We start from the raw sequence: 11,763 nt of genomic DNA, 5'->3' as shown, positions 1-11,763 counted from the left end.
AAAAAAAAAAATTGACCAAAATCGGTTCGGCTGGAGCAGGGGATGAAAAAAATAAATTTTCAAAAATTTTTGTCGGAATTTCGGATCAGAATGCCCACATAAGTTGGATTTTCTCCGTTTTGACGGGGATTCCCCTTTTATTTTTGACCACGGCCTTCGAAATGACGTGGGTCATCTTTTGATGAAAAAAAAAATCTTTGTGAAAATATATGATTTTTTTTTCCACCTAACCCCCTCACTACATCTCTCCGGACGGTTTTTTGTCAATCTTTTGGCACTATGCACTTAAAAATCATCAGAGAAACCTATATGGATCTGCTAGCTGAAAGTGAGTAAGCAGATCCCGTAAGCCAGGGTTACATTTTCTGTTCATGTTCGAGCCAACACAATCTGTGTGTGCGTCACATATTGTGTTAAAGTCTCCTAACAATACTAGCGAATGCGACATGGCCAGGAACTTGCCCAGGTCACGAAAATATTCACTTTGCAGGCCCATAATGTTGGGGGCATAAATAGCAACTAGCCTGATTATCTTGCCACAACTGAATGTCAGGTCAAGAACGACCAACCTGCCTTTTGGGTCAGAAAAAAACCAACTTTTTCTCGGCTACCCGGCTTCTTTTTAGTAGGATCAACACCCCACCCACACCTCCCGCCCGACTCGGAGAAACGTATTTCTCATAGTCGTTCAGGAGGGGGAGCAGATCTCTTGGCCCCTTTACCCGAGTTTCCGTTGCAACAATCACATCCAATTTTCTTGACCTGATGTAATTTAGGAAGCGTCCTTGCTTCTAGCTAGACATCAGGCCACGAACATTTACACAATCAATGTGAATAGACATAACTAACCTGTTAATATGGGGTGTCCTGTGGAGAGGGACCCTCCACCTTTTCTTGACATAGGGTCGGAGGTAGCAGGTCTTGGAAAATGGATTGGTTAAAATCCAGTCTCATTACTGATACAGATTTTCTATAGGTATTTAATAAAATCTTATGAGTCTTTTTATCCATTTCGTATAGTTCATAATTTTTATATTTGTCCGACAGTTCTGCTATCCTGGTGGCTGATTTTTTTGTTTTTATCTCTCTCATTAAGTCATCATTTTTATTATGTAGTATCACTATCCCTCTGTTCGCTACTTCTTTCCTTGTTATTTTTGGTTGGACTCTTTTTGCTGTTTTTTTTTTTGGTCGTAGTTCTACTTGTTTTGTTTGGTTTGCATTTTCGATTTTTCTTTTGTTAGTAACTTTCTTTTTCTTCTGTTTCTTTATCTTTCTCTTCCTCCTCACCTTCAGATTCCTCCTCGCCTTCCTTACAGTATTTTTTTACATGGCCTAGCTGGCCACACTGAAAACATCGGGGTTTATGCCCCTCGACAAAATCGTTGAAGAACTCCTCCCCGACTTCTATCCTTTCCGGAGGCTGCTCTAATACAGCCTGTTCCGCTTGAATTAACAGGTGGACCGTGTGGCCGGTCCAATTTGCCTTTTCTGAAACAGTAGCTTGAAGTATTGTTACCTCATCTACTCTTTTTGCCAGGACTGCCGCCATCAACCACATAGGGTCGACTTGAGGTGGGACCCTTGGTATTCGTATTTTGGATGCCCTCATACCCATGTATATTGGTATTAAAACCTTCCTCCGTTTCCAAGGATTTTACCGAGTGCAGTTGTGCAGTTTCAATGTTTTTTAGGTGTACTTCGATGGTACCGAACTTTTTCCCTCTGGCTAGATGTGATATCTTGGGCTTTAGACATTTCTCTACCTTCTCCTCACTTACTCGCTCGATTTTTTTCCCTTTTTGGCTGTATGTTTTAGATATAATTGTTTCTTTTTTCTCTGTCAATAAAATCTCTTCTGGGGGTTGAACCTTGACAACGCCGTCTTTAATTATTACCATGTCCCTATACATTAATAAGTCACTTTTATTCGTCGACAGTTGGCGAGTTCCATCTCCAACTGCACCAATATGTCCAAGTCTTCTAAAGACTCCTAACTCGTAATTAAAGCTGGTGTGGATCACAATTACGAGATAAGTGAAGCAGTCAATAACGTTGACATTTCCACCGACAACAGATTTGAGATTGGTTCTTTGTCTTTACCAAAGAAACTCCACGATCAAGTGGTTCTGCTTCTTCGTTCAGTGACAGGAGCACACTCCTTAGGACCCCAAGAGACTCAGCAAGAATAACCACATCATCAGAAAAATACAGGTTAGTAATCCTAGTTTCACCAGTGAGTGCTCCACAACTCGATAGTACCACCATGTCTACATGCACTTGGGAGTGGATTGATGAGAAACAGAAGCACGAGTGAGTCGCGAGTGTTTAAGTGAAAGTGAAGCGAAACCAGTCAACTTCGAGGAGCAGAGACAATTGTTGTAGTTTTAGAGAAGATAGAATGAAGAGATCCCACGGCGGCTGGAGTACCTTGGCGAGCGAATTCATGCTAATCAACAGGCTTACCATTTAGGTGGAAAATATCCGAGTGATTGAGCGTGTGTTTGCGTGATTAGGGCACAACAAAAGGGAGTACTTGCCAAGTCCTGAGGCGAATAAAATATTTCTACAGAGCGTCATCGACGTGAATGAAATTTTAATAGAATTTTAAACACTTCGGTCTGGAGGTAGGCATTTTATTCGACATCTTCGATTATGAGGAAATACCAAAGAATTTTCGATAATACTATCACGGGACAATTTTCATTTATATATTCACGGGAGTGTCTAAGTCTTTGTAGTATCTTGACTTGCAAGAAATAGCAGTCAAATCTCCCACTTATAACTAGATGATGTAGCCTTAGATACCCTTAAACCAAAGCAATGGTTGCAGTTTAAACGCCTTCGATCGGATATATGCTTAATCACAATCGGTCAGGAGATAGCAAGAACATCAAATCTACATGTATACATGAAAGCATAATAAAAATAACGTTGAAAACGCATGCAACAAGATTCTATTTGAAGATAAAACTTCGCATCGACTTTTAACTGGTTCTATGGTGTTATGGTTAGCACACTGGACTCTGAATCCAGTGATCCGAGTTCAAGTCTCGGTAGAACCTTTTTTTGTTTCGGTACTTATTTGTTAGAATGGGTATGTAAAAAAAAATCAGTATTTTTTAAAATAAATAAATAAATGACGTCACACAATGGCAGAAATAGAACTCGTACTGTTCTACTGTTCCTGTTCCTTCCTCAAGATTGATGAACATATCAGTGACGTGAAATACTTACAACAAACCATGGAAACTGCATTACAAGCTGTACTCAATGGGAGTTTATCTCTGAGTCACCGGTCACTTTAAGCTACGTCTTTACGTTCTGTGTTCCAATCTTACCGAAATCAACTTTACATTTAATTTTTCTGGGTTGTTGATGAAATAAGAGCCAAAGTACTGAGTTGATTTAATATTCCTTATAATGCATGAGATGAGAATGGATTCTATTTCAAGATTCTATTTGAAGATAAAACTTTGGCTCGATTGCGGAGTGGTTCTATGGTGTAATGGTTAGCACTCTGGACTTTGAATCCAGCGATCCGAGTTCAAGTCTCGGTAGAACCTATTAATTACAGGTTTTTTAAAAAATAAATATTGATTCTCATTGATTTTGGAGTGAGTCATTATGTTATTATTATTATTATTATTATTATTATTTTAGGCGGCGAGCTGGCAGGAACGTTAGCATGCCGGTTGAAATGCTTAGCGGTATTTCGTCTGTCTTTACGTTCTGAGTTCAAATTCCGCCGAGGTCGACTTTGCCTTTCATCCTTTCAGGGTCGATAAATTAAGTACCAGTTGCGTACTTGAATCGATCTAATCGACTGGCCCCCTCCCCCAAAATTTCGGGCCTTGTGCCTAGAGTAGAAAAGATTATTTTTTTTATTGTTTCAGTCACTGGATTGCGGCCATATTGCAGCACAACGATGAGGTTTTTTAGTCGAACAAATCGACTTCTGTACATATTCCATCGATCATTTTTATCCAACCGCTAAGATATTGGATCGTAAACAAACAACACCGGTTGTCAAGTGTTATAGGGCACAAAACACACACACACATACACACACGCACACACACACACACGCACATACACACACAGACACACACGCACACGCGCACACACACAAAGACACACACATATACATATATATGAATATATATACACATACAAACTTACATACGTCCGTGTATATATAAAGGAAGTGTCCAGAGACTTAAGACGAAAATGGCGGCCTGCTGGATTAATAAGTCAATGACAATCGTTGGTCGTTTTGTCAGCTAATGGCATGGATAAAGTCAAATAATCGAAGTTTTTCAACTTACCACAATAACATATGTGAGATCCTAGAATGGGGGTATTTTTAGTACCCTGAACCCTACACTAAAGTACTTTCCCTCGGCCTTATTAAGTGTTAAAACGTAGGGCGGCGGGCTGGCAGAATCGTTAGCACGCTGGACGAAATGCTTGGCGGTATTTCGCACGTCACTACGTTCTGAGTTCAAATTCCGCCGGGGTCGATGTAATCGACTAGTCCCCTCCCCACAAATTTCAAGACTTGTGCCTATAGTAGAAAGGATTACGTTAAAACTTACCGTCTCTCTGGGCATTAAAACTAATAGCTAACATGCAGACGACAGTTAATCAACACGATCTAGATGTCGCTTAGCTTTAAATAAAACATCGTAGTGGAGTGTGTGAAATCTTTTTTCCATTTTTATTATCTTGCAATGCTACTGAAATCTTTTTTCCTTTTTTTTTTTTATCATCTTGCAATGCTACTGAAATCTTTTATCTTTTATTTTTGATTTATCGTGTTTTCTGAATTGGGAATAAATTTTCGCGTTTGAAGAATAGAAAGACAAGTTTTAGAGAATTGTCCCTCTTTGAAAAGGGGAAGATACAAAGGAATATAACTAGGATACAATACAGATCGTGTCGATAACTGTCGTCTGCATTTTTTTTCTATCAGTTTTACTGTTCAGAGTTACGGTTTTTGCTCAATAAAACAGTCTCTGTCCTTGTTGATAACGCATCAAACGTTGATTGCGCCTTATCTATGTTTTCGATATGAGCCAGTTTGTGGTGTGTGTGTGTGTGTGTGTGTGTGTGTGTGTGTGCGTGCGTGCGTGCTCGCGCGCGCGTGTGTATATGTATTTGCGTGTGTGTTTATGTATGCGTGTGTGTGTGTTTGTGTCTATCTGTCTGTCTGTCTGTGTTTGTCTCTGTCTCTGTCTCTCTCTGTATCTCTCTCTGTGTCTCTGTATGTTTCTGTCTGTCTGTCTGTCTGTCTGTCTGTCTGTCTCTCTCTCTCTATTTTTGCACTGATTATGAAGATGCGAAATTCAATTATTTTATAGGAAAGTGGTTATACACCATTAGGTGTATACCCGCTTCCGTACATTAAATTCTGAAGAAACAACGGAACGCAGATTCTGAACTATCAACACAACAGTATTTATTTACAGAGGAAATAGGCAGCACTTCGCCCTTTGGTTGCTGAGACGCCGTCAATGATGTTGAGAGGTTATTTGTCTAGCTCCAGAGTTGGAATGTTGGAAAGAGACTGTCTCCAGAGTTGGAATGTTGGAGACACTGCTTGACACGTCCATGCTCATGGCCGGCCGGCCGAGAAAGAGAATGAAAAGAGCGGGAACGTTTTAGATGTTGAACTCCACGCATGCGCATGAGACTCTTCTCGTGTTCCTTCCGCAACTAGTCCCTGCGCATGCGTGGATAAGCTTTCCGGAAAGTGAACAATAATAGTCGTCTCCTATTAGAGCGTCACTACAATTTTATTCGCATTATCATCCCACTTTTGCTGTGCTAGTCTTCTTTCCGGTCTTTTTCTTTCTCTTAGGACGCACAATATATTTTCGAAAATTCTTTTAGGGAAAGAATAGCATCTTCGACTCCGGTAAATACCGCATATAAAAATGTTTATTAAAAAAAACCCCACGAAGTGGTGCCGTGAAACGAAATCAAACTAGTCAATTTCGATATGCAGCGTTTCGAAGGACGTGTTTAAAATGTTACAGCCATCTCCATCAATCTGGAATAACAAAAGTTAATAGGTGGGCTTATTAGACGTATAGTAATGATATATTAAAATTACAATAATCTAGAACAGTTTTAGCCTCTCCTAAAAAGTCTCAAAACATCTGGAATGCGCCTCGAATCTACCTTTTGATGCCTATCTACTTGACAGAGATAGGCAACAAGACTGTCTCTCACCGATCCTACCGTCCAGACCTTGCACCCTTTGATTTTGGTTGTTTTCCAAGTTGAAGGAAAAGTGGAAGGAGGCTGTGACGAGAGTCCTGGACACCTTCACTTTGAAGACCTTCCAGGGGTCCTCATGAAGTGGCAGGAGCGCAACAGTAAGTGCACTGAAGTCAGCGAATCCTACTTCCAAGAAGATTAGAGTTTTGTACTTTGAAATTCATTAAAAGTCTTGAAAAAGTCTCTAACCAAGAGTAGGCGAAATTGCCCCAGAGCTAGGCAGAATTTACTGATAAAAATTAAAACGACCAATAAATCCCACCCAGCTTCAAATATTCCTAAAATTTCAACTTCTTAAGAGTTAGTAAGACCCCTTAGTGGGGGCTTAATCCCCACAATTTAGTCAATTTTTCTAAGCCAAGACGGATACAATTGTAGTCTTGGAAGCTGTAGCGTCACTCGAGGATACAAGATGAGCGTTATTTGTAATTCAATGGTACAACAGTGTAAAAGTTTGCTTTGAGATATACTTAGATTGTGATTTCTGCAATGTGGTGCATAAATTGTCAAGTAAAAGAGACGCATCTTTGCCTCCATCGATTCAGTTGCAAAGTGTTATTTTGAGAAAAGTTATTTTGCTTGCAGACCTCCTTTGTGTCCTTTTATTATCACTGGGTCAGAGATAGTCCCCAGATGGTAACACTGATTTCAAGTCCTTTACAGGTAAGTGATTGGTCATTCAGAGAGATTTATAGATTGCAAATTTATTCTGTTCAGTTACCTATCGGTGTAGTGATCATTGGAAAAATCCAGAGGTGACACTTTCATTTCTCCTTAGCCCTCACGTCACACAGTTGTTAATGTTTATTTGAGTTGGGTCATACCCTTCCAATTGCTATAGATCCGTAATGCATCTTACTGCTGTGCCGGTCACCTCTATGGTCAAGGATCCTACATTGGGGAGTGGTGACGATTAGGGTAGGGTAGCTGACTGCTTATTGTGATCATTCGTTTTATGGTTTCCTCTAGCTTCGCTCGCTTTTACAAATCCAGTGAACATTCATATATTTCCGATTTCAAAGAAATTTGAACAATGGATATAAGACACAAGTTAAAAAAGATTCTCAACAATTCAACCTCTCTGGTTGTCTTTAGGACCCCCTCCTCTAATAGGGGTCTTAACTCCCACATTTTAGAGCTCCATTTTTCAGGAGCAAAAAGTTTTTAAAAGGTTTTCTAAGATTTGGATTTTGGAATCTGGGCATAAAGATGAGTAGTATGGGATAAATATGTCGTGATGAGAATTTTTGCTAGGGTGTGTAAAGAGGGAAGGAACCCTCTTAAAAATTCTTAATCTCCAATTTTGATGAAATTAAAATCATAGGTATTCCAGTTCATTAGAGAAAATATAAAAGAAAAGTCTAATTCTTCAATGCCACGTGACACGGGCAACGCCGGGTATCTCTGCTAGTATGTCATAAAATGTAAGTGTAGATACGATACATCTGATAAATAAGACGAGATGGTCAAAAATTGAAAACATTTGATCATAAGCCTATTCAGTTCAGATACGTGACCTGTGGCTAAGCAATATCAATTATTAAATGTTATTTTCTAATGGAGTCAGTCATGTGTGTCGTCAAACATTTTTAACACGTCATTCTTTACAACCGGATTAAAATGTACTACTCCCACTGCACTCTTTACTCTGTAGTACAGGTTTCTTTTAACCTCATACAAAGCCTCTGTATTTTTAATATAATAACAATATTTATAATAGGCAAAACGACAGGAATTTAATGGAAAAGAAACTGTCGGTTATATCGACTTTGGTACTTGACTGGTACTCTGTTTTATCATCGTCGGAAGGATGAAGGCAAATTTTACCACAGCAGGATTTGAACTCAGAGCATAAAGATGTAGAACAGATAAAAAAACCACGTAGCGTTTTTCTAATTTTCTAGTGATTCGGCCAATCTACAACTCTCTTACATACTGATACAATGAAAAAAATAACAAAAGCACGTGACATGATATTTATTTTAAGATTAAGTGTTCACTTGCGAGCAAGTGAGGTTCTATGGTGTAATGGTTAGCACTCTGGACTCTGAATCCAGCGATCCGAGTTCAAGTCTCGGTAGAACCTAAGTATCTGTTTTCTTTTGATTTCAACATATCAGTTTAAAATCAATGATTTGGTATGATGAAATATGATATTTAAAATACTTGCGGAAAGCAAAGCGAATATTGATTAAAACCTTCCTCCGTTTCCAAGGATTTTACCGAGTGCAGTTGTGCAGTTTCAATGTTTTTTAGGTGTACTTCGATGGTACCGAACTTTTTCCCTCTGGCTAGATGTGATATCTTGGGCTTTAGACATTTCTCTACCTTCTCCTCACTTACTCGCTCGATTTTTTTCCCTTTTTGGCTGTATGTTTTAGATATAATTGTTTCTTTTTTCTCTGTCAATAAAATCTCTTCTGGGGGTTGAACCTTGACAACGCCGTCTTTAATTATTACCATGTCCCTATACATTAATAGGTCACTTTTATTCGTCGACAGTTGGCGAGTTCCATCTCCAACTGCACCAATATGTCCAAGTCTTCTAAAGACTCCTAACTCGTAATTAAAGCTGGTGTGGATCACAATTACGAGATAAGTGAAGCAGTCAATAACGTTGACATTTCCACCGACAACAGATTTGAGATTGGTTCTTTGTCTTTACCAAAGAAACTCCACGATCAAGTGGTTCTGCTTCTTCGTTCAGTGACAGGAGCACACTCCTTAGGACCCCAAGAGACTCAGCAAGAATAACCACATCATCAGAAAAATACAGGTTAGTAATCCTAGTTTCACCAGTGAGTGCTCCACAACTCGATAGTACCACCATGTCTACATGCACTTGGGAGTGGATTGATGAGAAACAGAAGCACGAGTGAGTCGCGAGTGTTTAAGTGAAAGTGAAGCGAAACCAGTCAACTTCGAGGAGCAGAGACAATTGTTGTAGTTTTAGAGAAGATAGAATGAAGAGATCCCACGGCGGCTGGAGTACCTTGGCGAGCGAATTCATGCTAATCAACAGGCTTACCATTTAGGTGGAAAATATCCGAGTGATTGAGCGTGTGTTTGCGTGATTAGGGCACAACAAAAGGGAGTACTTGCCAAGTCCTGAGGCGAATAAAATATTCCTACAGAGCGTCATCGACGTGAATGAAATTTTAATAGAATTTTAAACACTTCGGTCTGGAGGTAGGCATTTTATTCGACATCTTCGATTATGAGGAAATACCAAAGAATTTTCGATAATACTATCACGGGACAATTTTCATTTATATATTCACGGGAGTGTCTAAGTCTTTGTAGTATCTTGACTTGCAAGAAATAGCAGTCAAATCTCCCACTTATAACTAGATGATGTAGCCTTAGATACCCTTAAACCAAAGCAATGGTTGCAGTTTAAACGCCTTCGATCGGATATATGCTTAATCACAATCGGTCAGGAGATAGCAAGAACATCAAATCTACATGTATACATAAAAGCATAATAAAAATAACGTTGAAAACGCATGCAACAAGATTCTATTTGAAGATAAAACTTCGCATCGACTTTTAACTGGTTCTATGGTGTAATGGTTAGCACACTGGACTCTGAATCCAGTGATCCGAGTTCAAGTCTCGGTAGAACCTTTTTTTGTTTCGGTACTTATTTGTTAGAATGGGTATGTAAAAAAAAATCAGTATTTTTTAAAATAAATAAATAAATGACGTCACACAATGGCAGAAATAGAACTCGTACTGTTCTACTGTTCCTGTTCCTTCCTCAAGATTGATGAACATATCAGTGACGTGAAATACTTACAACAAACCATGGAAACTGCATTACAAGCTGTACTCAATGGGAGTTTATCTCTGAGTCACCGGTCACTTTAAGCTACGTCTTTACGTTCTGTGTTCCAATCTTACCGAAATCAACTTTACATTTAATTTTTCTGGGTTGTTGATGAAATAAGAGCCAAAGTACTGAGTTGATTTAATATTCCTTATAATGCATGAGATGAGAATGGATTCTATTTCAAGATTCTATTTGAAGATAAAACTTTGGATCGATTGCGGAGTGGTTCTATGGTGTAATGGTTAGCACTCTGGACTTTGAATCCAGCGATCCGAGTTCAAGTCTCGGTAGAACCTATTAATTACAGGCTTTTTAAAAAATAAATATTGATTCTCATTGATTTTGGAGTGAGTCATTATGTTATTATTATTATTATTATTATTATTATTATTTTAGGCGGCGAGCTGGCAGGAACGTTAGCATGCCGGTTGAAATGCTTAGCGGTATTTCGTCTGTCTTTACGTTCTGAGTTCAAATTCCGCCGAGGTCGACTTTGCCTTTCATCCTTTCAGGGTCGATAAATTAAGTACCAGTTGCGTACTTGAATCGATCTAATCGACTGGCCCCCTCCCCCAAAATTTCGGGCCTTGTGCCTAGAGTAGAAAAGATTATTTTTTTTATTGTTTCAGTCACTGGATTGCGGCCATATTGCAGCACAACGATGAGGTTTTTTAGTCGAACAAATCGACTTCTGTACATATTCCATCGATCATTTTTATCCAACCGCTAAGATATTGGATCGTAAACAAACAACACCGGTTGTCAAGTGTTATAGGGCACAAAACACACACACACATACACACACGCACACACACACACACGCACATACACACACAGACACACACGCACACGCGCACACACACAAAGACACACACATATACATATATATGAATATATATACACATACAAACTTACATACGTCCGTGTATATATAAAGGAAGTGTCCAGAGACTTAAGACGAAAACGGCGGCCTGCTGGATTAATAAGTCAATGACAATCGTTGGTCGTTTTGTCAGCTAATGGCATGGATAAAGTCAAATAATCGAAGTTTTTCAACTTACCACAATAACATATGTGAGATCCTAGAATGGGGGTATTTTTAGTACCCTGAACCCTACACTAAAGTACTTTCCCTCGGCCTTATTAAGTGTTAAAACGTAAGGCGGCGGGCTGGCAGAATCGTTAGCACGCTGGACGAAATGCTTGGCGGTATTTCGCACGTCACTACGTTCTGAGTTCAAATTCCGCCGGGGTCGATGTAATCGACTAGTCCCCTCCCCACAAATTTCAAGACTTGTGCCTATAGTAGAAAGGATTACGTTAAAACTTACCGTCTCTCTGGGCATTAAAACTAATAGCTAACATGCAGACGACAGTTAATCAACACGATCTAGATGTCGCTTAGCTTTAAATAAAACATCGTAGTGGAGTGTGTGAAATCTTTTTTCCATTTTTATTATCTTGCAATGCTACTGAAATCTTTTTTCCTTTTTTTTTTTTATCATCTTGCAATGCTACTGAAATCTTTTATCTTTTATTTTTGATTTATCGTGTTTTCTGAATTGGGAATAAATTTTCGCGTTTGAAGAATAGAAAGACAAGTTTTAGAGAATTGTCCCTCTTTGAAAAAGGGAAGATACAAAGGA

The 11,763-nt window shown here is 39.1% G+C and overlaps 5 non-coding genes across 5 annotated transcripts; all 5 read left to right on the top strand.

The window, feature by feature from the left end:
* Nucleotides 1-2,993: 2,993 nt before the first annotated feature.
* Nucleotides 2,994-3,065, top strand: Trnaq-cug (transfer RNA glutamine (anticodon CUG)). Its single transcript has one exon. It is a non-coding gene; the product is annotated as a tRNA-Gln (tRNA).
* A 429-nt stretch (nucleotides 3,066-3,494) lies between these two features.
* Nucleotides 3,495-3,566, top strand: Trnaq-uug (transfer RNA glutamine (anticodon UUG)). Its single transcript has one exon. It is a non-coding gene; the product is annotated as a tRNA-Gln (tRNA).
* A 4,733-nt stretch (nucleotides 3,567-8,299) lies between these two features.
* Nucleotides 8,300-8,371, top strand: Trnaq-cug (transfer RNA glutamine (anticodon CUG)). The gene has a single exon. It is a non-coding gene; the product is annotated as a tRNA-Gln (tRNA).
* Nucleotides 8,372-9,840: 1,469 nt separating this feature from the next.
* Trnaq-cug (transfer RNA glutamine (anticodon CUG)) lies at nucleotides 9,841-9,912 on the top strand. The gene has a single exon. It is a non-coding gene; the product is annotated as a tRNA-Gln (tRNA).
* A 429-nt stretch (nucleotides 9,913-10,341) lies between these two features.
* Nucleotides 10,342-10,413, top strand: Trnaq-uug (transfer RNA glutamine (anticodon UUG)). Its single transcript has one exon. It is a non-coding gene; the product is annotated as a tRNA-Gln (tRNA).
* The last annotated feature ends 1,350 nt before the right edge of the window (nucleotides 10,414-11,763 follow it).

The sequence above is a fragment of the Octopus bimaculoides genome, chromosome 1, assembly GCF_046866305.1.
Source record: "Octopus bimaculoides isolate indiv1 chromosome 1, ASM4686630v1, whole genome shotgun sequence".
In the NCBI taxonomy this organism is placed as follows: domain Eukaryota; kingdom Metazoa; phylum Mollusca; class Cephalopoda; order Octopoda; family Octopodidae; genus Octopus; species Octopus bimaculoides.
The sequence above is the reverse complement of the archived record's forward strand: the minus strand, read 5'-3'. Positions and strand labels throughout refer to the sequence as shown.